The sequence below is a fragment of the Crinia signifera genome, chromosome 2 (assembly GCF_055691185.1).
Source record: "Crinia signifera chromosome 2, ASM5569118v1, whole genome shotgun sequence".
In the NCBI taxonomy this organism is placed as follows: domain Eukaryota; kingdom Metazoa; phylum Chordata; class Amphibia; order Anura; family Myobatrachidae; genus Crinia; species Crinia signifera.
Window position 1 is genome coordinate 178419275 of NC_139218.1, and position 27314 is coordinate 178446588.

General features: G+C 46.2%; 1 protein-coding gene across 1 annotated transcript in view; it reads left to right on the plus strand.

Annotated features, from left to right (window-relative positions):
• The window catches only part of SHISA4 (shisa family member 4), a 64908-nt gene that overhangs the window by 20908 nt on the left and 16686 nt on the right, over positions 1-27314 (plus strand). The gene's annotated exons all lie outside the window — the stretch shown is intronic.

The window sequence follows — 27314 nt, forward strand, 5'->3', positions numbered from 1 at the left end:
CTGGTCTCCATAACGGAGACCAGTGTCTTCAGCTCGGCTGCAGAAAAGGGTGCTGCTCTGCCATAAGCCGCCATCTTAGCAATGGCACAAATCAAACAATCATGTGCTGTCATTGGTTGATCAGAGTGATATTTGGTATTAACTTTATTGTTCATTTGTACACTAACAGCGTGTATGCGCCCGAACAGACGGCTAACCCATTGCATCGCACACCCATCCTAAACAGTGTAAAATAAGATGGAAACACATTATATCTAATCTATAACATTCACCAAACATGGGTCTAAGCAACTGGTGAAATAGTGTGCATCTCTAGACACTTACACCTAACTCCACATGCTGCCATGTGTACACTTACCTTCTACTGGCCCCTACTACAGAGGTGGAATGAAAAGTAGCTAGCATCTAACCTGAATGTGGAGTGCTTTCACATGTGATTTGGATGCTAGCACTGATTACTTGTGGCTAAGTGGTGGACTGGATTGACATATGGAATGAGTAGTGTCAGTTGTACTACCTAGCAAACAAGTGCACAGTACAGAAGTACATTCAAATATACATTGCATGTCTGACCTCAGTTGTATTTGGTCATTGGTGTTGGAATCTGCATTTAGCAAATAAATCAGACTTACTAAGTTTGCCATGTTTTTGTGAAATATTTTTCAACACCAAGGGGCGGGACGTATGCGCCGCACGGTTGATGCTTGCGTACGGGACGCGGCCGTACGGAACGCAGGTTGCAGCTGATTAACGCCAATTACAGATATAGTATTTAAAGTTGTCCTAGAAAGGCAAACAGTTGTTGCAAACATGCCAGGCTCAGAGTCAGAGGAAGACCAGGTGGTGCAGAATCTCTTGTCCCGCATGGAAGCCAACACCACCTATGTGCCCCTCAACCCAGAGCCCACAGATGGCCCATCCACATCAGGCCAATCAGCAGCAGGGCCATCCTCAGCATCAGCAGAATCATTGGGAACACAGCAGGTGGCTTCCCAACATAGTAGCCAGGCCAGCACTTCAGGTACAGCAACCGGTGGCCGTGGCAGTGGCAGTGCCCGTGCCCGTGGCCGCAGTGGGGCAACAAAGGAACCAACCACAAGAAACATGGCATATGAACCGCGGGAGCTTGACATCCTGGTGACCCGGGCACGTGATTTAATTGAGTGCCCAGCGGTGAAGTTGACACACACAAGGAGATGGAAGATCTGGGAGGAGATAACGGCGGAGATTAATGCAGTGGCTCCACAAGTTCGTCAGACGGAGCACGTTAAGAAGAGGCAAGTACATGTGTGTTACATTTGAGTAGGACAAGTCCAGTAATGTTAACATTCAATATTAGATGGAGTTGGTCAATGGGTGTTCACGTTGCTTGGAGGCACAGACATGTTGGCCATTACATAGAATTGATAGTTATTGGAGGGTGACTGTTTTTGTATCTTGTAAGGGTTGGTTTGAAAAATGAATATAATGTAAGTTTGGTGTCAGTAGTCACATGTTGTATTATGTTTCAGATTGCAATGGGTGCTACAGCAAACATGAGTAGTTACATGTATTAATATGTACACTTTGATTGCAGGTGGCACGACTTCAAAGGCAACCTCAAGAAGAAATTGACCCAGCGGTGGGAACACAGCCAAACCTCTGGGGCTGGCCCCATGCCATCTAAGCTGGAGCTCACCCCCCTGGAAGAGATGGCCCAGTGCTGTATAGCAGTGGAGGAGATCCGGGGGGTGAGCACTATAGACAGCGAGTCCCCAGCGGAAGTGATGGCTTCTACGCTTGAAGGTAATTATTTGCCAGGCCATAAGTAGATGTTTAACATTTGGCACGGAATGTGTGGTAATAGGTAATTTCTCGTTCAACAGCATCCCCACCGCTTGGTCCAGATTCTCTTGAGGAGGCCGTGGAGTCTGTGCCACCTGGCCCCAGTAGCAGGCCCGTGCAGCAGCCGCCGGGATTGTCCGCGGCTGAATTGTCCATGTGGGGCCGTGTGCTGGATAGTATTGTGCAGCAGGGAGAGTCTGCATTCGAGCGGGTGCGTAGGGCCGAGGAGGTGCTGCAGGTTTTGACCACCAGCCAGCAGATTATTGCTGAGAGCCTGCAGGCTATGAGTGCCAGCCAGCAAGCTATGAGTACCAGCCATCAAGCTATTGCTGCTAGCCTGCAGGTGCTGGCTGATCAAGCCCTGCGGCAAAATGACCTCCTCCTCCGCCATAATGAACTTATGGTGGAGCTAGTTACCAGCAATAGGGCCCTAATGTCACCCGCTTCGGGTGCATTACCAACACCATCACTCCCTGCTGCCAGAGGGGGAAGAAGATCCACCCCCTCACCAGCATGTGCTCCACATGAGGCACCATCTGACTCTGGCCGTGGACGAGGCCGAAGACCTGCTGCACGTGGCAAGGAGCCTGCCAGGGGCAAACGTGCTCGCAAATGAACTTGTGTCCCCATTAATCTCCACCGTTATGTCTTCCCAAATCTTCCATTGAGCTGTGTGTGTCAGCATCCTGTGTCAACATCCGTGCCCAGGGTCACCACATTTGCCCGCGGTTCAAATGTCATGTTTGGTTCCCCTGTTGCCCTGTTTCTGCTAGCATTACTGTGTGCTGTACTTGAAGTGTCGGTGCTGTACTTTTGTTGTGAAGCCACCTGATGTGTTCCTAATGATTCTGCTGTGGCTATTTCTTCTATATTATTTATTTTTTGGCCTGTTATGGTCCCATTTGTTTTGTGTTGTTTTTTACATTTTTACCAAAGTGTCTTTAATAAATGTTATTTGAGCCCCACAAATGTCTGTATTAATTGATACATGCAGAAGTGCCATGTGTATTAGTATTAATAATATTAAGCTGTGTTGATTATTTGCAGTGTAAAAGTGTGTGACAAGTGCAGCATGTAATGTTCCCTTTAAGCTGCAATGCTTCCAATTGTAGCAGTGAGAAGCGTGTAATTAACAAGTAATGGGTAAAGTATGTGATTGTATTGTGTTCAGGTGACATTGGTTGAGGTGCGTCCGTCCTGATTATGCGTTCCGATTGCCTAGCGCATGACCGAGTGGTGTCCGCAAAGCAAGAGTAACCTGTTGGACACCGCACATTTCTTCCCTTTTTGCTCGCGTGCATTCGGCGTGCTGTCCGAATGCACGCCTACCAAAATGTGTGTACTCCCCCGTGTCCGCCCATGTTTCCGCCCAGTTTAGCCCACTTTGAAACTACGCCCCTGTGTCATTCCGCATGACGCCCATAACACACCCATATTGGCCGAGTGATTGCGGTGCACATTTCTGTACAGTATTAGTGAGAACAAGTACGGAGACCATGCGTGGCACATGCGCGTAGCGTTCTCCACGCTTGCGCAGACGGCTAAAAAACGCCATCCGAAAGAATTCGGAAAAGTCCGCACCGATCAGAATAAGGCCCTTTGTTTCAAAGGATATATATATATATATATATATGTGTGTTAATAGGGCAACTTGATACTTTTAGTCACAGTCTTTGCAGATAATGGAATGTTTTTATAATATTTGTGACACAAGCAAAAGGAGGGTTAATAGTTACCACCGTATCAGCCCTGGACCCGGGTCACGGAGTAGTGCATCTGCAGGTGTTTCCGTGGTGCACAACATGCTATGTAAGCTCCGTTCTATATGTGGTGTGCGGGTTGGCTTATTGGCTCCTTTTCTCACAATGGAGCCAGGGGTACCCGATCTGTTATCGTCTCTGTGTAGTATGGTGGTTGTGGCCAGTGGGAATTTGTGCACCTCCACTGTCGGCACAGCCGTCTCCTGCTGTCGTCGCTAATTGGCATAAGCCCCATGGTCCTTTTGTGGGGGAGATGTTACTCCATACAGTGTCCCAATTTTAGAGCTGCTGTCGGCTAGGGTTTAGAAAAGTCGTTTTAAGCTTGTGATCATCCTGGCATGGTGCGCGGCTTGCTCCCGCGTCTGATTTTGAAAACAAGATTGTGTGGAGGGTCCACGCTCCACTCAATCTCAGCTCAGTAGTCAGGTTGGGGGTGTGGTCTCAACGCGTTTCTCAGCCTACCAAAATCAATGGCTGCTTTATCAAGTGGTAACTATTAACCCTCCGGTACTTATGTATTATCTGGGCTCCCATGTTAAAAGCACCCCATTTTTTCATACCCCTACTATCCAACTATGCATAGAGTTGATTTTATACAGTGTGGCGAGCGCAGCGAGCCACCGTGCCCGAAGCGTGGTGAGGGGACGCGGTCTCATAAGAAAAACGGGAGCCCAGATATTACATAAGTACCAACCCTCCTTTTGCTTGTGTCACAAATATTATAAAAACATTCCATTATCCACAAAGACTGTGGCTAAAAGTATCAAGTTGCCCTATTAACACTATATATATATATATATATATATATATATATATATATATATATATATATATATCCAAGTGGGGAAATAAGCACTCACAAAATTCCTTCAATAAATGCTGGGGTGTCCATGAACTCAGGTGTCATACTTTAGAAGTATTAGCCACATGTATCCAATAAGGTAGAGCGCACTCACCAGACTTTCTCCAGAAAACTTGTTTAAAATCACAAAGCTTTATTGGTCCATTTTAAAAGTGGTCGACGTTTCGGGTCCACAGCTGACCCTTTTTCAAGACACTGCAACCAGTTGTACCACCAAGACAGCATAAAAACACTTGTCGCCCTGAGCCTGCTAAATACCCACAGACAGCCTCCCACAACTTGTTACTAGCCAATCGCAATGTTAGTTAACAATTTAATACATCTGTGTTAGCGCGCGTTACCTGACAAGCGGGAGTTACTGCTCAGTCTGACACGCCAGACCCGGCGTGCGTTCCACGACTTCCGGAAGTGATGTCGTCACTATCCGGCATTGTTTGCGTTCCAGCGCTTCTAAAACATAGTGGAAGCTACTTCCGCATTTGCGGTTCACATGTATTCCACTTGCGCTATCAGGTCAACGACCTGTCTATACGTATTTATATTAGCTTTGGGGAACGTTATGCAGGAGGGAGCTGTGAAGCAGAGAGCCAGCCCAGGAGACCAGTGTGTATGTACATAAAAAACAAACGATTAAAACAGTCTGAAACAGTGGGAAATGTCACCCCTCAGGATAGGAAAAAAAATTAACCCTGTCAGGTGCAAGTCCCACCGCCAGAGGCGCATCAGTGAAATGTGAAATTTTTTTGGAAAAATGAAAAAACATTGTATATCAAAAAATCAGCATATTAGGAACCATGATAGGTGCTTAATATTACAAATGATGAATAGGCTTACAAAAACTTGAAAGATGAACTGTACCGCACTTCTATTAAACATTCTACACCAGTAGATACCCAATGGTTGTCAAGGAGGAATGGCTGCTACAAGTGTCTTGGATGTATCACCTGCCGGGCACTTGTGGTGGGCTCCTATTTCTGTCATCCGCACAGTGGCAGAAAAATATTTTTAAGACATAAGTTGCATTGTCTGATGGACCATATCATCTACTATTTAATTTGTCCGTGTGGCCTTATGTATATAGGGAAGACTATCCGAACCCTACGAGAGAGAATGACACAACACCGTTCTACAATTAAATTGGCTCTCGAAACAGGCCACACTGACAAGCCGGTTGCAGCCCATTTTCTGTCTGCGAAACACCAAGTGTCATGTCTCCGTTATATGATCATCGATTGGATTGCACCCCCTATGCGTGGAGGTGACCGGGGCCTAATGCTGTTAAAAAAAGAAGCCTTCTGGATCCAACATTTAGATACGGTAGCACCAAAAGGGCTCAACGAAATGAACTCTTTATCCATGTTTTTGTAAGCCTATTCATCATTTGTAATATAGCGCAAGTGGAATACATGTGAACCGCAAATGCGGAAGTAGCTTCCACTATGTTTTAGAAGCGCTGGAACGCAAACAATGCCGGATAGTGACGACATCACTTCCGGAAGTCGTGGAACGCACGCCGGGTCTGGCGTGTCAGACTGAGCAGTAACTCCCGCTTGTCAGGTAACGCGCGCTAACACAGATGTATTAAATTGTTAACTAACATTGCGATTGGCTAGTAACAAGTTGTGGGAGGCTGTCTGTGGGTATTTAGCAGGCTCAGGGCGACAAGTGTTTTTATGCTGTCTTGGTGGTACAACTGGTTGCAGTGTCTTGAAAAAGGGTCAGCTGTGGACCCGAAACGTCGACCACTTTTAAAATGGACCAATAAAGCTTTGTGATTTTAAACAAGTTTTCTGGAGAAAGTCTGGTGAGTGCGCTCTACCTTATTGGATATATATATATATATATATAACATGCAGTCAGTCTGGCACTTTGTGGAGGGAAAAACAGCTACCCGGGTGCCCTCTGGGGGAACATGTAGTCACTGGCGCATACACAGGCAGCGGCACTGTTTAAAAGCTTTTTCAAATGGTGCTTTTATTTCCCGACGTTTCGGGGTATGAGAACCCCGGTTTCAAGGTGAATAAAGAACAGGTATACAATGTAAGATTCTACCTTAAATAGACAGGCTGGAAGGATGTGCTGGGCGTCCCGTTCGTGGCGTCGCTGCGGCTGCTTCCGGGTTGCCGGGTTCCGGTGACCTGTGCACTGACGTGCAGGCTTTGGTTGTCTAGCAACCAGTATCAACAATGCCGGGCTCTCGCCGTCTGTGCCGCAGTTACAGCCTCGGAGGGGACTGTGGGAATACAATAACAAAAACATGTAAAACCAAGTGCATGACTATATGATGCTGCTTTCCCACTGCAGACCCGTTTAAAGTACTGGTAATCTTAAATGGTATTTAAAACGGTATTAGCATTCCCACTGCAGCAGATTACCGTTTTAAATACCATTTAAGTACCATTCCCATTGCAGGTAAAACGTTTAAGCTGTTCAAAACGTTTTTACAGCAGAAATGAGTGCCTGTCATTTTAAATGGGCTTTTCAGGGTTAAAAAGGCACCTACCTATGATGTTTTCACAGTATAAAAGGAGGGGGAGGGGCCAGGACAGATTAGTGCAGCAATCACCTAGGGATGGCCATCGTTGCCATTGTCATCGATGGTTGCCATCGATGGCAATTCTGCAACTGGCCATCGATAGTGCTAAACTATGCTATGGTTGACCATCAATATTTTTGCATATCGATGGTCATCCATTATGTTTGTTTGATTGGCCTGTGGGCCAATCAAAACACGGGGGCGGGGCTTCGCAGGTGTCGGGGGCGGAGCTATGCTCCGTGTCCCGGCACTTAAAAAAAAAACAGCAAAACATCGTTTTGCTGTCTCATCGATGGAGGGAAACCATCTGGTTCTCCCTCATCGATGGCTAAAGTATTCGACATTGGCCATGAACCATCGATGATTTCAAATCATCGATGGTCGATGGCCATCCCTACAATCACCATGGCTAGCAGAGCACATGTCTCTGTGGATTTTGTCATTGTTTCTGCTGTAATGCTGATTGATTCAGCATGTGAGAGGGTCTTGCAGCTCCTTACATTCTGCTGTTTGATTAATTAAATATCACCAGCAATGCTCCAAAAACGTGTGCACTCTTCTACAATCTTCTCCCCACAAACTTCCTGGTTGTGGGGAGGGTCAGAACACAGTCAACAGCCTATCACTGAATTGTAGCCTGTTGTTATCACTAAATAACGTTTAAGAGGCATTCCCACTGCCTCAAAAACGTTATTTTAGCGTGTAGGACTCTGCTTTTAAAACGGGTTGAAATACCATTTAACTTTAAACGGTATTTCAACTCTGGCACTTTCCCACTGCAGCCTTAAACTGTATTTTGCACTGAAAAATCGGCAATTTACCGTTTTTGAGCTGCAGTGGGAAAGGGGCATTATACTAACAAACATTTCCTGTGAAAGTTAAGACACATGTGTGTGTTATTGCACATGTGATTGTGCTGTGAACAAATATACAGATAAAAAATACAAATAGAAGAGATGTTAAAAATGGAGTTAACAGTGGCTAACAATGGGTATCAAACTGAAGTTGCTATGAACCATCAGGGACATGGCTATGTCGGTTACCTCTTTTACTTTTAACGCAAAGTGGGGAACAATTGGTTGTTATAGATATGTTTCCCTAAGCCTTCCCTATCGTGTCTCTGTGGTTATAACCTAGCCCAGTGCCCAGAATACTTGCTGTATACGATGAAGATATAAGAATATATTAAATGAATATATAAATATATGAAGTTATAAGAATATATTAAATGATAGTCTGTCATTTAATCCATCAGGTTTGCTAGTTTTTAACACGACCAACAAACCTGATGGATTAAATGACAGACTATCATTTAATATATTCTTATAACATATCTTCATCGTATACAGCAAGTATTCTGGGCACTGGGCTAGGTTATAACCACAGAGACACGATAGGGAAGGCTTAGGGAAACATATCTATAACAACCAATTGTTCCCCACTTTGCGTTAAAAGTAAAAGAGGTAACCGACATAGCCATGTCCCTGATGGTTCATAGCAACTTCAGTTTGATACCCATTGTTAGCCACTGTTAACTCCATTTTTAACATCTCTTCTATTTGTATTTTTTATCTGTATATTTGTTCACAGCACAATCACATGTGCAAAATAACACACACATGTGTCTTAACTTTCACAGGAAATGTTGGTTAGTATAATATAGTCATGCACTTGGTTTGACATGTTTTTGTTATATTATATTCCAACAGTCCCCTCCGAGGCTGTAACTGCGGCACAGACGGTGAGAGCCCGGCATTGTTGATACTGGTTGCTAGACAACCAAAGCCTGCACGTCAGTGCACAGGTCACCGGAACCCGGCAACCCGGAAGCAGCCGCAGCGACGCCACGAACGGGACGCCCAGCACATCCTTCCAGCCGGTATATTTAAGGTAGGATATTATATTGTATACCCAGTGGCGTAACTATGAAAAAATCTCCCCCCCGCAACAACCCTTTTGCGCGCCCCCCGCCAGGTCGACCCCCCCAACCCCCTTACCCCCTGCACGTAGTGCCGCTGCGTCTGCCCAGGGACCTTCAGCCGGCGAATCAGTCTGCGCTGCGGCTCTCCGTCTCCCTGCTCTCCCGGCTCCTGCTGTGATAAAAAACATCACTCAGAAAATGGCTGCCCCCGTACAGCAGACCGTTTTTAAGGATGCTAGAGGAGGCCTCCGCCTCCTCTAGCATCCTCAAAAACGGTCTGCATTAAGGGGGCAGCCATTTTCTGTGTTTTACCTTTTTTATTGCAGACGGAGCAGGGAGAGCAGGGAGACGGAGAGCCGGCAAAAGATCCCGTGGCAGACGCAGCGGAACGGTAACAATAACCCCGCAGCCCCCCGGCGCCCTTACCTTCCAAGCGCCTCCCCGCCACCGCGGGGGCTGCGGGGCGATAGTTACGCCACTGTGTATACCTGTTCTTTATTTACCTTGAAAACGGGGTTCTCATACCCCGAAACGTCGGGAAATAAAAGCACCATTTGAAAAAGCCCACGGAAATAAAAGCACCATTTGAAAAAGCCCACGGAGTGCCGCTGCCTGTGTATGCGCCAGTGACTATATATATATATATATATATATATATATATATATATATATATATATACAGTATATATATATAGACTTCTTGGGATGGACACAGCACTCCAGACACGTAGATCTTCAAACGTATAAAGTTTTATTCAAAATGGCAACGTTTCAATGCGAATGCATTATCGTCAGGCTCCTGACGATAATGCATTCGCATTGAAACGTTGCCATTTTAAATAAAACTTTATACGTTTGAAGATCTACGTGTCTGGAGTGCTGTGTCCATCCCAAGAAGTCTACATACCCATTTGACACTGGCACCCGACTAAGCAACGATTGAAGGGAAGCTGTGCCCGGCATACAAAAAGTCTATATATATATATATATATATATATATATATATATATATATATATATATATATATATATATAGCATTTGTAATAGCTCCGGCACTCACTGCATAATACAAATAACTGTCCCGGTGCCCTCCACAGCATGCGCAGGCAGGCTAATGAATATCAGAAATATCAGCAGCGGCACTCGGTAAATAAAGTCAGTCGACACAACGCCATGACTGACTTTATTTACCGAGTGCCGCTGCTGATATTTCTGATATATATATATATATATTAAGCAATGGGGGGATCCCCTTCCTGCGCTCAGAGTGTACGAGCAGCTCCTCTGAGGGGTCCTCTGTTAGACAGGACCCGAAAGATAGGTATGTAAAGAAATGGAATTTCAGAGAGCCCTTCAGAATATAAGACAATTTAAAATAATTGATATTTAATAAAATATACAGATATATAAAAAACCTGTAATCAGGTAATATACAGATACATGTGATGAACAATGAATAAAGCTCTTATTAGTTTTTCAGTTCATATGATGACAGGGCCCAACGCGTTTCGTCATAATCATGACATTATCAGGGGCGAGAAATGAAATCGGATATCACTATGGTTGTCCTATACCGTGGTATCCACAGATGAACAATTCTAGATAATATTCGGGAATATCCCAATCACTCGAGACAGAAAAAGTTTTTCTCAAAGTCAATTAGGTTGTTTTTAGGGACTTTTGTTGGAAGAGAATTTCCACAATAATGGGCTCAGAAGCAGTAGCATGCAGCTGGAGTTCACCACAGTGTATGCATGCTACTGCTTCTGAGCCCATTATTGTGGAAATTCTCTTCCAACAAAAGTCCCTAAAAACAACCTCATTGACTTTGAGAAAAACTTTTTCTGTCTCGAGTGATTGGGATATTCCCGAATATTATCTAGAATTGTTCATCTGTGGATACCACGGTATAGGACAACCATAGTGATATCCGATTTCATTTCTCGCCCTCAGATGAAGTCATGATTATGACGAAACGCGTTGGGCCCTGTCATCATATGAACTGAACAACTAATAAGAGCTGTATTCATTGTTCATCACATGTATCTGTATATTACCTGTACTTGTTTCCTAGCACGGCCACACCGATTTACATCGGGGTGGTCGTGTCGGAAAAATCGCGTCGATCGCATCGCATGCGATTTGGTCGCATGCGATGCGACCGACCCGATTTTTTGATTAAATCAAATGTAAATTAGGTCCCTAGGACCCGATTTTACATTGGATTCAATGTTAAAATATTCCCTAGACCCCCAAATTTTACGACGTAAACTCCACCCCACGGTAGACGCCAACCCGAAGCGTGGCGAGCGCAGCGGTGCGTGTCCTCCGACCTTTTCATTCCCCTACTATCCACGTCGGCGTGGAGTTGAGAATATATAGTGTGGCGAGCGCAGCGAGCCACCGAGCCCGAAGCGTGGCGAGCGGACGCGTATAACTTCACAGGTATACGCGTCCCCTCGCGGGGCACGCTGCGCTCGCCACGCTTCGGGCTCGGTGGCTCGCTGCGCTCGCCACACTATATATTCTCAACTCCACGCCGACGTGGATAGTAGGGGAATGAAAAGGTCAGAGGACGCGCACCGCCGCCCCTCGCGGGCTCGCTGCGCTCGCCACGCTTCGGGTTGGCGTCTATCGTGGGGTGACGACGGGGCCATCTATATTGTGAAATGGGTCATATTGGCCCATTTCACATTTTTCACAATTTTTTCAATGTGAGATGTACTTAATCAAGTCCATCTCATCTTGTGCCATTATAATGGCACAAGACCGACGGGATCCTCACGATTTCAATGTTAAAAATTATTTTAACATTGAAGCCTATGGCAAAATCGGGGGCATCGCGTCGGGACCAATGTTAATGGTCCCGACCGACGCGATGCCCCCGATTTTGTACTTTTGCCGGCGAAATGGACCTGATTTCAAAGGAAATCGGGTCCATCGTGGGGATCGTGTACCTTAACTTAAAGGTACACGATCCCCACGATTGTGGCCGTGCTAGGAAACAAGTACCATATTACCTGATTACAGGTTTTTTATATATCTGTATATTTTATTAAATATCAATTATTTTAAATTGTCTTATATTCTGAAGCGCTCTCTGAAACTCCTTTTCTTTACATATATATAGCTGTCAGACCAGCACTCGACCCGAAAATGAGCGATGACCTAGGTGCCCCCTGGAACTATGATGTAGTATTCGTGCTGGACAAACAGCGGCACTCCACAGGATCTTTCAAATAAACAATGTGTTTAATAAAACCGACGTTTTGGGCCATAAACGGAACCCCTTCTTCAAGGTGTATAAACCTTGAAGAAGTGGTTCCGTTTATGGCCCCAAATCATCGGTTTTATTAAACACATTGTTTATTTGAAAAATCCTGTGGAGTGACGCTGTTTGTCCAGCACCAAATAATATATATATATATATATATATATATATATATATATATATATATATATATATATATATATATATATATATATATGCTTTGAAACAAAGTGACACTCAGTGGCTGCAAAAAGTTGTTTGCTTATATTCTATAGCTAACTTAGCATTAAATGTTTATGTAACAGTATGCTTTTTCTTATTTACATATATATATATATAACCACCTATAACCAATCAGCTAAACAATTCCACAACATACTAAGAAAACACTGGCACATTTTACAACAGGACCCTGACCTCACACCATCAATACCTGACAAACCAAAAATCACCTACCGAAAAGCCCCGGACATCAGACAAAGACTGGTACACAACCACATTAAACCCAAGACTTTGACACAGACAACCATTGACCACACCACAGGCTTCCACTACTGTGGAAGATGCACTGGCTGCAAAAACATGTCTAACAAATCCACTAAGAAAGTCCAGGCTTGGACATCCACAACAACAGGTAAAACATTCAAAATTGCACAACAGACATCATGTGAACACACAGGGGTGATATATCTTTTGAGATGCCCCTGTGGTCTAGAGTACATAGGAAGGACCACTCGCACACTCAAACAGCGCATATATGAACACATCAGGAACATCCGCATAGGATATGAAAATCACAGTGTATCCCTACATTACAAAAACCATCACAACAGCGACCCCAAGGATCTATTCTTCATGGGAATAGAAACCCCCCTTAAAAATTGGAGAGGGGGAAATCATATAGACACTCTCAACAAACGAGAGCTTTTCTGGATTTATACCATTAAGACACTGAACCCAAAAGGACTCAACATTGATTTCCATAACAGCCACTTGGGTTAAACCCTATGATCCTGACCCCATCATATAATGCTACTAACAGACACTGTGTTTTTCATAAATTATTTATACCCTGCAACCACCATTTAACACATTAAAATTGATACTTCTCCCATGTCCATTACTATTAAGCCAGACATCACCCCTCATCTACACTACCCACCGCATAACAACTGACACCCAGCCCTCATAGGGTTAACAGCCCTCCGTCCCACACACACAGAGCACAGCCCTTTTTGATTGACACCACATCACAGCCAATTAGAGACCCACAACCCAGACCAATCAAATCCCAATGATTGCGTCCACAGACACGCCCCTCCAGCATAAATCAAGCTTCACCCTCATCTGCACCATCCTTGATAAAGGCCCCAGTGGCTGAAACGCGTTGGACACTTCAAGCATCAACCCACAGCATCTACTGCAGCATCTACTGCACAGGCACGCATTCTCCTCCAGCCGGAGTCGAGCGCTCGGTCCCCGGTGACGTCATCGCGACATTGCGTCATCGCGACAACCCGGAAGTAGCGTCCGAGCAGGCCGCACTTCCATCGGAGCGGCTACACACTTCTCAAGCCAGCCGGGTCAGCATCCCTCACCTCGGAGTGGCACCCACAGCCCGGGACTTCAGCACAGCACCGCTGCGCACCACTCTGCAAGAGCATCACTGGGGTAAGAATCCTGGGAGCGGGACGCCGCCACCCAGCACAACCCATACAACCATCAAGTGACTTTGCCTCCAGCCCCCCCTTTGCTGCTGTTTGCTCTGGACTGTACTCCCCCCCATTTGCCCCACTCACAACCCCTTTCTCATTCCCATCTGCTCGCATAAGACATAAGCCTGCTGGTTTATGGTTAAAGGGTTCTGCTGACCCCTTACACCCGCAAGGGCTTATCACCAGCAGCTTCCACATCACCCCCACCTGTATGAGACATAAGCCTGCTAGGCTTATGGTAGAAAGGGGCCTGCTGGCACCCCAATTCCCCCACGGGGCTCATTCAAGGTTCACCCTTACTTCATATGTACATGTATTTGCAACTATAGAAATAAAAGACATTTTTTGATTTCACACCATCAGCATTGTGTCACTCATTTACACATACAGAGGAGAGCGCTTAACTAAAAACCTCTGATTTATACTATTTTGAGCACGGACCACTCAGTTAAGCTGCCCCACATACAAAAGGCTAATAAGCGCTGTAACCACCCCTATTATCTCATATATATATATATCACTTTTCAAATTGTTTTATATGTCATATTTTTTATGATTTATTAAAACCATATATTTTTTATAATAAATTGTAGATGAATCAATTGGTTGTGTGTGTAGCGCTCTATAATATATATCTTTTGGACCAGCTAATACAGTACTTGCAGTACTTAAGAGGCCCATACATTTGTCTGATTTGGGACGATTTCGCCAGATCCAGACAGATCTGGACGTGCAATTGGATGTGTTTAAAACCTCATCCAACCTGATTCGCGGTCCCGTGATCATCGGGTTGGACTTTACAGAATCAATCTGTCGGATCGGACCCTTCAGTGGCACATGGCAGGTGCTTTTTAGCACCCACGATGTGTTGCTCCGATCAGTAGGTGTGTGAGAGCGGTGAAGCACCGCTCTCACACACCTATGTGCAGCAGTGGGGTCTGTACAGCAGCGGCTGGGAAGTGGCATCCGTGCGGGGCAGGTAGCAGGGTCCCTGCAGTGCTGGGCAGTAAGTCAGTGGGGTCTGTGCAGCCAGGAACTAAGTAGAGCTATATGCTGGTCGGCGGTGCGGGAGCGCTGCTGTATTTGAAAACACTGGGCGGACGCTGATTGGCTGAATTCAGCCAATCAGTGTCCGGACAGTGTTTTCAAATACAGCAGCGTTTCCCGAGCCACCCCCCAGCAAATATCGCTACTTAGTTCTCAGCCACTCCAGGGACTCCGCTGCCTGCCCCACGCCGCATAGTGGCTTGCTACACTCACCACCTATTTTATTCTCCTTCTATGGGGGTCGTGGACCCCCATGAGGGAGAATAGCCGTCGGGGTAATGACTGCATGTGAGTGGAATCCTGACTGCCGGTGAGTCCGTGTTAGGGGATTTCTTTGCTCTTGTCATAAGGTAATACAGATACCACATTGGGTCATGAGGTAATACAGATACCACATTGAGTCTGTTCCACCCAAGTGAGACATGGAGCTATGTTTCTTTTGAAGGTTTTGAGCATGTCATTTTACCTCAGGCTCTCCACGTGCGCAACTTCTTCATAGTCTCATTGAGAATTTAATATCTGATTTACAACCTGTTCTCTTTACTTTAAAATTTGGTTTATACAAAAATAGAGAAGAGTTTCTGCTCAATATGCAGTGATTTTCTCTCTTTTGTATATTGAGTACTTGCTCAATTTGTCAGGTAAAATTAGGTAGATCATAGCCAAAAGGCCTGTTCGTGGCAGGTGATCCCGAAGAGACTACGAGGTGGCCATTTTGATGTAGCGGAATCTGGTTGATGTGTTCCCTTGCAGAAATATTACAAGGATGACCAAATTTAGCTTAGTAAACCTGTGCCTACCTCCACTAGGCAATCCAAGTATTTTTTTTTTCTCCACTGGATTTGGACTATTATGGGATTCCCTCTTACATTTAGTTACAACTGCAAGTAATGCTGCAGTCACCACCACCAGGTTCCTACATCCTTTACATTTATTTTTGTATAAACCAAATTTTAAAGTAAAGGAACAGCTTCTGGATATGTGTGGACATGCTGCTGCAGTACCTCCTATTTGGTGTCTGCTAATTCACATTGGGCCAAATGTATTCAGCTTTAACAAGTGATAAAGTAGATGGTAATAAAGAATGATAAAGTCCCAGCCAATCGGTCCTAACTAACTGTCATTTTTTAAACACCCAGTAACAACATAGTTAGGACATAGTTTAAACAACATAGTTAGGAGCTGATTGGTTGGTGTATCACTCTTTATTACCCTCCACTTTATGATGTTAAGGTTTAAAAACATTTCTCCTACTGGGCTAAATCCAGAACAGCTGGATATTGGAATAGTGTGTTGCACTATTCTGTTGGTCATTATATACAGATGTAGTTGTCTTAAAGGCAAAATGTTTATTGCTCAATGTCTTGAAAAAGACACTTCTGGCAAATGATACTGTGGGGTATAACGGGTGTGTTACAGGGGTCCGACAGTCGGGATCCCGACAGTCATTAGCCCAACGTCGGGATCCTGACTGGCCGGACCCAGACAGCATGGTGAGCGCAACTAAGCCCCTTGCGGGCTCGCTGCACTCGCCACGCTGCGGTTGTAGCGAGCCACCTTTTCTATTCTCCCTCTATGGGGGTCGTGGACCCCCATGAGGGAAAATAGAAGGCAGCCATCGGGAACCCAGCTGTCGGTGTTTTGACAGTCGGGATACCGGCGTCTGGTAAATGCCTGTCGGGACCCCGTCCGGCACCCGGTATAACACCATATAGATTTTACAGAAGTCAGCCCTTTCATTGGGACAAGCCTCAAATAGTCCTCATGGCATCCAAACAGAACCATCAGTTCACTCGGTACTCCTCTAGAACTCGGGACCCAGAGGCTGTAGATGCCTTAATGACGCCTTGGTTGTTTCAGATCATCTACCTATTCGTGCGGTTTGCGTTTCTACCTAGAGTCCTCAAGCGCAAAACCCGAGGACACACCACAGTCATCCTTATAGCTCCGGACTGGCCTCAAAGTGCATGATATTCAGATATGTGGCTTCTTCTCATATACAACACTTGGCCACTGCCTTCAGGGAGGACCTTCTTCAACATGGTTTGTTTGTTTATTCATACTAATCTGCATTTAATGGTGTGGCTGTTGAAACCACATTGCTGAGAAAATTGAGTACTCCCAGGTCTGTGATTCCGACTATGGTTCATGCTCAAAATCATGTATGTGACTTCAGTGCACTATTACCGTATTTGGAAATCAGAAGTGGTGCGAGTGTAAGTAATTTCATACCACATCGTTCAGGTTTGCCCTGCCTCCTACTTTTTTTTCAAGCAGGGTTCTTGAATGGATTAAGGCTAGGGTTTTTGCCTAGGCAAAGTCTGATTAGATATCAAAGTTCACACATGTTTTCAGTACCAGGATTCAAACTTAAAATACTGTCAATCCTGGGATACCTGGGAAACGCATATTTAATGGAATGATTCTATAGGCCGCCAAACTCGGCTCCTGATTGGCCGCTGGGCAGCCAAAAGAATCATCGGCCCTAGTCATTTTGTCCCCCGTATTTTGGGAACCAGGACCGGCCCTTGAGCCTGGTGCTGGTTTTATAAAATCCAGGGGAACCCTATTTGTTTTGCCCCGTGATTTTATGAAACCAGGTCCGGCTCTTTGAGCCCGGGGCTGGTTATGCTTAGGAGGGGGGACCTCATGCCGGTTTTTTCGCGTTGTTTTTTTTTTGTTTTACCAAAAATCGCAAGTTTAGAAATGTGCACATTTTCATGACTGAAAATGCGCACATTTCCATGACTTAAAATCGCCACAAATCGCACCATATCGAAATTTTCCCCCGCAAATTCGCATTTCCTTAAATATGCGGATTACAAGGGAAAAATGCGGGGGGGGGGGGGGGGGGAGTGCGATGTGCGGCGATATGGTGTGATTTTAAAAATTGCGAAAAACTCTCATTCTATTAAATGTCACCCTTTGTGTTTAAATTGAATGGAAATAAGTTTACCTGTTGCTGCTGAAGAAAAGCTGGTTTTGTTTTGGACTTAGGGCCGTATTCTGCTCGCTATGGTGGGACCGTAAACGGGCCGATCAGGGTTTTTTTTCATCTGCGCATGCGTAGCTTTCGCAATGCGCAAGTGTGGCGACCTCACACCGCTCACGGACGGGTCTCTCCGTGCGAAAAAACCTGTCCGCAAGAGTACGGTCATTGTGGGCGGCATGGGTGCGTTTTTATGTGAGCGGCCGAAATAATGTGGAAAACTGGGCGTAAACATGGGCGTACACGGGGGCGTGCACCAAAAATGTACGGTGCTACAACCGCTCGATCGACGAACGCACCGTGCATTTTGGGACAAAAACAGGCTGACGCCAAAGATAGCTCCAGACCACCCCTAGAGATACCGCATGAGAGCGGACGCCTGGGTCTGCTACTTAACGCTGATTACTACACCTGAATGTAATAAGCAATGCTGCAGCCTATTAAGTGAAAACCATGATTTCACTACCTGCAAGCCACACACAGCCCTCAAACACATTGGAAGCATAACTTTCTACACTTCTCTACATGTAAAGGTTGTTTTAATTTTAGGTAAGATTCATTCTAAGACCTGCTTATATATGTCAAGGTAGTTATTTTATAACCATCTAAGTAAGTGTTTTTGTATACTTTAAAAAGCAGGACACTTACTTCACAGAAGTCTAAATGTGTCAACTTTTTCACTGTAACACCAACATAACTTTATTTGGTACTCTTTACTTAGTTGGGCGCCCATCGCGGTGATCGCGGGCATCGCGACCAGTACATTAACGGCCGCGACGCGATGCCCGCGATCACCGCGATTTCCCATAGGGTTCAATGTTAAATTTAGTGCTGCCCGCGATTTTACATTCAATGCTTCAATGGCCGCGATTTGGCTATAGGAATCAATGTTAAATGGGCTACAGAGCCCAAATAGGCACAATTAACACTTAAATGTCCCCCCAAATTTGTAACGCCACCCCACGATCCACGCCAACCCGAAGCGTGGCGAGCGCAGCGAGCCCGCGAGGGGCGGCGTGACGCGTCCTCCGACCTTTTCATACCCCCACTATCCACGTCGGCGTGGAGTTGAGAATAGAATAGTGTGGCGAGCGGACGTGGAGACCTGTGAAGCCCGCGTAGGGCCACGTTTACCTGTGAAGGTATCCGCGTCCCCTCGCGGGGCTCGCTGCGCTCGCCACGCTTCGGGCTCGGTGGCTCGCTGCGCTCACCACACTATTCTATGCTCAACTCCACGCCGACGTGGATAGTGGGGGTATGAAAAGGTCGGAGGACGCGTACCGCCGCCCCTCGCGGGCTCGCTGCGCTCGCCACGCTTCGGGTTGGCGTGGATCGTGGGGTGGCGTTACAAATTTGGGGGGACATTTAAGTGTTAATTGTGCCTATTTGGGCTCTGTAGCCCATTTAACATTGATTCCTATGGCCAAATCGCGGCCATTGAAGCATTGAATGTAAAATCGCGGGCAGCACTAAATTTAACATTGAACCCTATGGGAAATCGCGGTGATCGCGGGCATCGCGTCGCGGCCGTTAATGTACTGGCCGCGATGCCCGCGATCACCGCGATTTCTTTACCCACGACGCCCGCGATGGAGATCGTGGGCGCCGTGATAGGTAAAGAGTACCCTTTATTTAAAAGTAAAACCAATGTGGGGACACATAGATAGTGATTAAAATGCAACATTAGAACATAATAAATATACATGTAATGAGGGTTAAAATGTTGTTTTATTAGGGTGTTTATTAAGGTAGACAATTGAGTTAATAGAAAACAATTATTGAATAACAATTAGAATAATTAATTAAACGTCTTAATTATAGTTAAAAAGGAAGATTTGCAGTGCCATATATGTGAAGGGTATGCCACCCTGCACGGACATACGCTCACTCTCATGATCGGTGACACACGCTGAGTTTTCCATTAAAAAAAGGCGAGACCCGTCCATGCACTGTGGCGTACGCTCCAATATACGGAAGATATCGGTGTGAAAACGGATGAGACCCGTCCGTATACGGTGGTGTACGCTCTGTTGTACGCCAGTTAATGGTGTCTAAGAGGAAACCCGTCCGTATACGGTGGCGTACGCTCAAGTGTACGCCACTCCCCATTGTCGGTGTTTGTGCCTGTCCGTATGCGTATGTTTTGTGGGCGAACTTAGGCTCACCGTCCGCGTAAAGGGAAAGGTACGGTGAAACGGACCATACATACGTTGCACCGACCGAACCAGAATAAGGCCCTTAATGTGCTGCTGGTTAGCCTCCTGTTAATTTGCTTATTAATAAAACCCTGTCTTGCTGCAACCTATTTTTTTTAAAGCCTACCTGTCTTGGAGCCAAGATCTCACAATACATACATACATACATACATAGACATACATACAAAAGTCAGTTCAGCAAGATTAGGTATATACAGTTGTGCTCATAAGTTTACATACCCTAGCAAAATTTGTGCTTTTTCTGGCCATTTGTCAGAGAATATGAATGATAACTCACAAACTTTTTTTCACTCATGGTCAGTGGTTGGATAAAGCCAGTTATTGTCAAACAACTGTGTTTACTCTTTTTAAATCATAATGACAACAGAAACTACCCAAATGACACAAAGGTTTACATACCCCAGTTCTTAATACCGTGTATTACCCTTTAACATCAATGACAGCTTGAAGTCTTTAAGGTGCCTATTGAATTATCATGATTGACATGTACCTTAACTTAACTCTAAATTACCCCTAGAAATAAATCACATAGACATTCTTATTCTAAAAAAAATCACACGGACAACAACTGCATAAGTTAAAAGGTCAACGATATTAATTAACGTGGTATGACCCTATTAAAAGGAATGGCCAGGAAAGCGCTTGGAGACCAGCTCAGGTCAAAAATGTTAGTAATGGCAGCGACTACAATGCCCCAACTTATAACCAGGGCGATGAAAAGCCTCCATTGAATTTAAGGCACAGCCCGCACTGTGACGGTCTTACCGCCCCTCCTATGGCATGGAGATGACACTTCCAGGAAGTGGCCAACGTCCCCCCTCGGTGGCAGGACCACCTGTACCTCAAAATTTAATGCTGGTCGAGAGTGCCTTCCCGCAACAGCTAGGTTCAAAATGACCACTATAGGTAACTACTGCAGAACCGCCACCCGCCAACCATAACAACAGACCTATGCTAAACTCAACAAAAAAACCCTGTCCTAAACAATGGAACAGGTCTTGGAGAAAGACCGTCATGCCCTCGTCTGACAAATGGACACCGTCTTTCCTATAGTAGTAGGGGGACTTGCGGACTAAAGATGGTGCCGAACGGCAATGCCGCCAAATGACGTGACCGCTATGGAAACCGTTAAAGTTAATCTTTTCCAAGGCAGCCAGATCCCAACAACCCCTCCAATGCAAGCGAGGCACAATGTCGGACCATACAATTCGCAACTCATGCCAGCGACCGACCAATGTCTTAAAATCTGCCTCTAACCTTAAGATCAGACCAAGGTGGACAACCAATACAGTACATCTGGGTGGCCCCATCTGTGTTCCTTAGCGAACAACAGGGTTAACAGACCGTCCCAGTGAAGCCCCCCTGACACCAAACCAATAAACCGCCCTTGCCACTAATGCTACGGGGGCCCTGGCAGCTAACTGATGCTTAGTGCCCGACAAACCAGACAGTTTCATGAGTCATTGAGGGAGGGGAAGGGGCTGAAAGAAGGGGTTAGTATTGTAAACTTAAACTGTAAGATAGCACAACTTAAGGTTAGGACATATACAATACACAACTTGAATTAGTACACAAAGGACACAAGTAAACGTGAAAACCTTAAAAAACCTCCAGTGGACTTGAGGGGGAAGCCAATTGTGAATCAGACTACTATCAGAGGAAAAATTAAAAAATTCCCTTCACACCCTCGATTCTGAAACGCTGTCCGTTCCAAAACCGAGTGTAAACAAAGTTTTTGGGTCCACTCAACAGGCGCGTGCTAAACCTTATCTAAACGTATATATGACTTATATGCGGAGGACTTCCAGTGGCCCAGCTCCTGGATGGCTGCCACCGGAAGTCCTGCCGCAGCTGCGCTGGTGGCCGCCTCAATATGGAACAAATTCGTCCCATAATCGGCGACCCCCATGCTCAACGCAGCCACACAATGCTTAAATACCGCAGTAAACTGAAAGCGCGTCAATGGCGGTGCATCAGCATGCGCAAAAAACTGTACTACCCCTACCGGACTCTGAGGCATATACGCCCCGGCCAGTCGCACGGTGCAGACTTCTCCCTCTGGCTGAGCCTTCAGGGACACCCACCAGCCTCTGTCTAACTGATCAGTCTTAGAATGGCGGATCTTACAAAGGACGAGCCCGTCCTGGAAGACCATGTCTTTGAACCGCAGACCGGAATCAGCGGCCCTCTTACTGGCTGCCACCAGCTCGCTGACGCGAAGGCCCCAAAGAATGCAAAAGAGAACGCCACCTGAAATAGCGACGCTTCACTCACGCTCTCTGCTACCCCGGGCACGCAGTCTATCAATTTCCGCAGCATCTGCAGATCGATAGGCTTGCGAGAGTCTGCCGCAACCGGCTGCTCCCTCACCCAACCCCTCGTAGCCTTTGCAAGCACAAAGGATTTGGTAGGGTCCTTTTCCCCGTGTGGCCGGGCATGGAACGAAATCCCGGCCAAGGCAGCCGCCATGGCCGACTTTGACCGGCCCACCCTATAGTGACTCCACACAAAAGCCAGCAAACGGTCTTCGACCGACTTACCGCTGCTCTCCTGGACCATCTGAAAAGCCACCCAATCTTGCTGAGCGGCTGCATACGCCCTACGAGTGGAAGGGGCCAGGGATCTCAAGGCTAATTCCTTCATGTCTGCTCTATGATCTGCCATACAGAACATGGACAAGTGAGCCCCTGGGGCGCTGCACTCTGTGCCAACAAAGCACATGTTCTATTTATAGTATAGTCATGGCTTGCAGTAATGGGATTTGAGGGAGGAAAAAAAGGGGGATTATTTATAAAACAGGTACCACTCATAAAAATGCATTAAGCTCAATTTCTATATTAAGACCTAGTGGCTCTAATGTTTAGATAAACAATAGTGCAAGTTGAAAACTCCCAATGGTTTGCGCAGCAATACAATTTATGCAGCTGGTAGTAGGATCAAGACCTAAGGTGTCCTCACACCTTTGTGAGTGAACGTGAATGAAGGTTTAGTGTATGAATACACAAAGTGGTAAGACCCCTTCACCACTGCAGTGAGGTAGAGAAAAGTTACGTCCCTACTGTGGATTCGCTCCTGGTGGAAGGAGTGGACTTCATCTTGCACAACAATTTTTCACAAATTTAATACCCTTAAACCTGGGGGACTTAACACAGACTTTGAGTTAAAATGTTTCCTCTAAAATCATATTTTAGCTTACTGCAATTGTTTTATCTCAATATGAAACCGTTTTTAACCTATTTCTTGTTCTTTATTTATTTTTTGGATACCCTTGAATGTGCAATGAAGTACTGGCACATCTTTCCCAAAACAAAGATGGCGCCTGGAGTTTCACTTACAAACAGAGGACTAGAGCGCACCTTACAAAGGGAGGAGTAGATATGATCTGACACTTCCAGAGCGGGGGAAAACAACAACACGCCACGCCCGATTGCAGATGACATCATCTCACGCACACTGGAAGTGCAGCACGCACCAACCGGAAGTGCGGCAAAAGACACATCCGGAACCCGGAAGAGGATACGCTGATCACATGGAGAGCTAGAGACCTCTGGATTGGACACCCAGAGGATAAAACTCGACCCAGAACTTCAGACCACACACTCCTTGAAAAATAACTCAGTGGAGGTGGAAACGCATTGGAGGAAGCCGGGGAAAGTGTTTGGGGACTGCGAAGTGGACACTCCATACCATCTGGATCTCAGGAGAGGGAACCGGTACCTGCCTGAGAAACCTATTGCCCTGATGCGAGTTTAGAGAGCTGCCTAAACCCAGTTCTCCACCACACAGGGTAATTGCCCACTTTCTGTCCCTACACCTACCTGGCTGTTTTATAGATTGTAATTTTGTGTGTTTTATTGGAATCTTTTTACATTAAATACTACACTATATCCGGTCCTACTTGTGCTTTATATCCATGTCCACATACCATGGTCTGATATACCTGGGAAGCAAGTCCATATACAGGGAGAAGAAAAGATAGAGACCTGAATATAGCCCTCAGGGAGAGCTTTGAATATTTCTATTCCTGGTTCGGAGGCGGAGAAGAGGAGACGCCACTCCCACAATAGGGACGTAACTTTTCTCTAATGTTTAGAGCCTGGACGCACCAATGCAAAAAGGTGCTAAACTTCTCAAAGTAGGAGCAAGAGACAGAGCATCCCATTGGCAAACATTTGTCCAAGAAAAACACCCTTCTAACTGAAAACCCATAAAACAGAATAAGTCGGGGTGTAACGGGAGCAAGACTTAGGGCCTTATTCTGGTTAGGTCGGTGAAACGACGTACGGTCCGTTTCACCATACGTTTCCCGTACGCGGACGGCGAGCGAAAGTCCGCCCACAGAACAGCCGCATACGGACGGTCACAAACACTGACAATGGGGAGTGGCGTACACTTGAGCGTACACCACCGCATATGGACGGGTCTCCTCTTAGACACCGTTAACTGGCGTACAACAGAGCGTACGCCACCGTATACGGACGGGTCTCGTCCGTTTTCACACCGACATCTTCCGTATATCTGAGCGTACGCCACAGTGCACGGACGGGTCTCGCCTTGTTTCAATGAAAAACAGCGTGTGTCACCGATCGTGAGAGTGAGCGTACGTCCGTGCACGGTGGCATACCCTTCACATATATGGCACTGCAAATCTTGCCTTTCAATTATAATTAAGACAATTAATTAATTATTCTAACTGTTATTCAATAATTGTTTTCTATTAACTCAATTGTCTACCTTAATAAACACCCTAATAAAACAATATTTTAACCCTCATTACATGTATATTTATTATGTTCTAATGTTGCATTTTAATCACTATCTATGTGTACTAACATTGGTTTTACTTTTAAATAAAGTTATGTTGGTGTTACAGTGAAAAAGTTGACACATGTCGACTTCTGTGAATTGAGTGTACTGCTTTTTAAAGTATAAAAAACACTTTCTGAATGGGTGTAGATGGTTATAAAATAACTACCTTGACATACTGTATATAAGCAGGTCTTAGAATGAATCTTACCTAAAATTAAAACGACCTTTACATGTAGAGAAGTGTAGAAAGATAAGCTTCCAATGTGTTTGAGGGCTGTGTGTGGCTTGCAGGTAGTGAAATCATGGTTTTCACTTAATAGCCTGCAGCATTGCTTATTACATTCAGGTGTAGTAATCAGCGTTAATTAGCAGAACCAGGCCACCGCTCTCATACGGTATCTCTAGGGGTGGTCTGGAGCTATCTTTTTTGGCCCAAAATGCACGGTGCGTTCGCCGATCGAGCGGTTGTAGAACCGTACATTTTTGGTGCACACCCCCGTGTAAGCCCATGTTTATGCGCAGTTTTCCTCATTATTCCGGCCGCTCCCCTAAAAACGCCCCCATGCCGCCCACAATGACCGTACTCTTGCGGACAGGTTTTTTCGCACTGAGAGACCCATCCGTGAGCGGTGTGAGGTCGCCGCACATGCGCATTGCGAAAGCTACGCATGCGCAGATGAGAAAAAAACCCTATCCGCCCGTATACGGTCCCACCGTACAAAGCAGAATAAACCCCTTAATGTCTAGCTTGGCCATGAGTGCGCCCTGTCCGAAACTGCGGACCAGGCAGAGTACCTCATTAAATAGTTGATAAAGTACGCTGCAAACATCATCAGGAATGGCGGCATTAATGGAAGCCCCGTGGGGGTAAGACAGGTGCTGGATTTACCCGGAGCTTTCTTGGGCACTACTCCCAAAGGGGAGAAACACATGTCAGGCAATGGCTCGGCAGAGAAAGGGCCGGCCATCCTGCCCAATGCCACCTCTGCCTGCACCTTCTGTCTCAACACCTCGGGGAAATCCACTGCCGACTTCTGCGGGAAACCACCCTGACCGCCTCGGGGATGGGCAAACTGAAACCACAATTAAAACCTTGCAACAAGAAACTGCCATCATCCCTATTCGGGTAAAAGCACAAACGGCGCTCCAGCTCGGATAGTACTATGGGAGAGGGGGCCTTACTTAGCGCCGGTGCCGGCCTCACCTGTGGCAGCAGACTTGCATGTCTTTGCAGGGTGACTGGCTCCGCAATTAAGACATTCGTGGCGAAAACAGCACTTAGTGCCCCTGCCGCACCTAGAGTCATTAAACGCAAAACACTTGCCTTTTGCGGCAGGCTTTTCGCCCTTCTTACCCAGGGGAAATTACTTTTTTGGGTGGGCCTCGGCTGAGGTGTGGCCTTTGCCAATAACCTCCAGCCATATTTCTACATATTTTATCCCCGTCGGCATGACCCGGGTCCGTCGTGGGTAAGAAGAAATTTTTTTGTCATAATCCCGCCACGCTGTGCCCTTGTAAGCAAGGAAAGACTCGTTCACCAGGAAAATATAACGAAAAACATTGGCATGCTCCTCGGGCCTAGTGTCTAAGTAGCAGGATGCAAATATGAGGAACCCTTTAGGCCAGTGGTGGAAACTCCGGTATGAGTTCTCCCCTGTGCCGGCTGCCTTCTTGGCCTTGTCAAACTCTATCTTCACATCACTAGTCAACGTGAATACGTCAATGAATTTCCCCTTCGCAATCTTTCCTTTTATACCCTTACGGAGACCCCTGGAGATTGCGGTATTACTGGAGTGAACCATGTCAGATGACAGCTGGAGAGCAGTGGCAGCCTTAGCCTTCCTAGCACGCTTGCCCCCACCCACTTGCCTCACTACAGTGCACGGCACTAGCTTAGCAAACTTGCACATGCACCGAGTGGCCCCCGATTCGTTGCTGCTAGCGGAGGAATGGCATGAGGAAGAACCAGAAGAAATATCATCGTCATGCTCACCGGTACCAGAATGACCGACTGCCTCCAGCATCCCACTTCCTTGTGATGTCTCAGCCATGGCCGGATCCTCTTCGGTGCGACAGTGACCGACGAATGAAGAGGTGCGGCCGGATGGGTCCCTGACAACATCGTATCAGTGTCCCGGGCCCCAGCCAGAGCATTCTCCCTTGGGATTTGTGCAGCAGGGGTTAGAGAAGCAATACCAACCAACGAAGCTCCCACTGACCCCGCGTAGGGAGCCGATGCGGTTGCAACTGAGCTAGCCAACAGGGGTGGCAGGACCGACAACCCATGGGAGCTAGCAGGGTTTGAGATACATACGTACCCCCCCCCCCAAGTACCTGGCCGTATGGGCCGCAAGGCTGGGTGA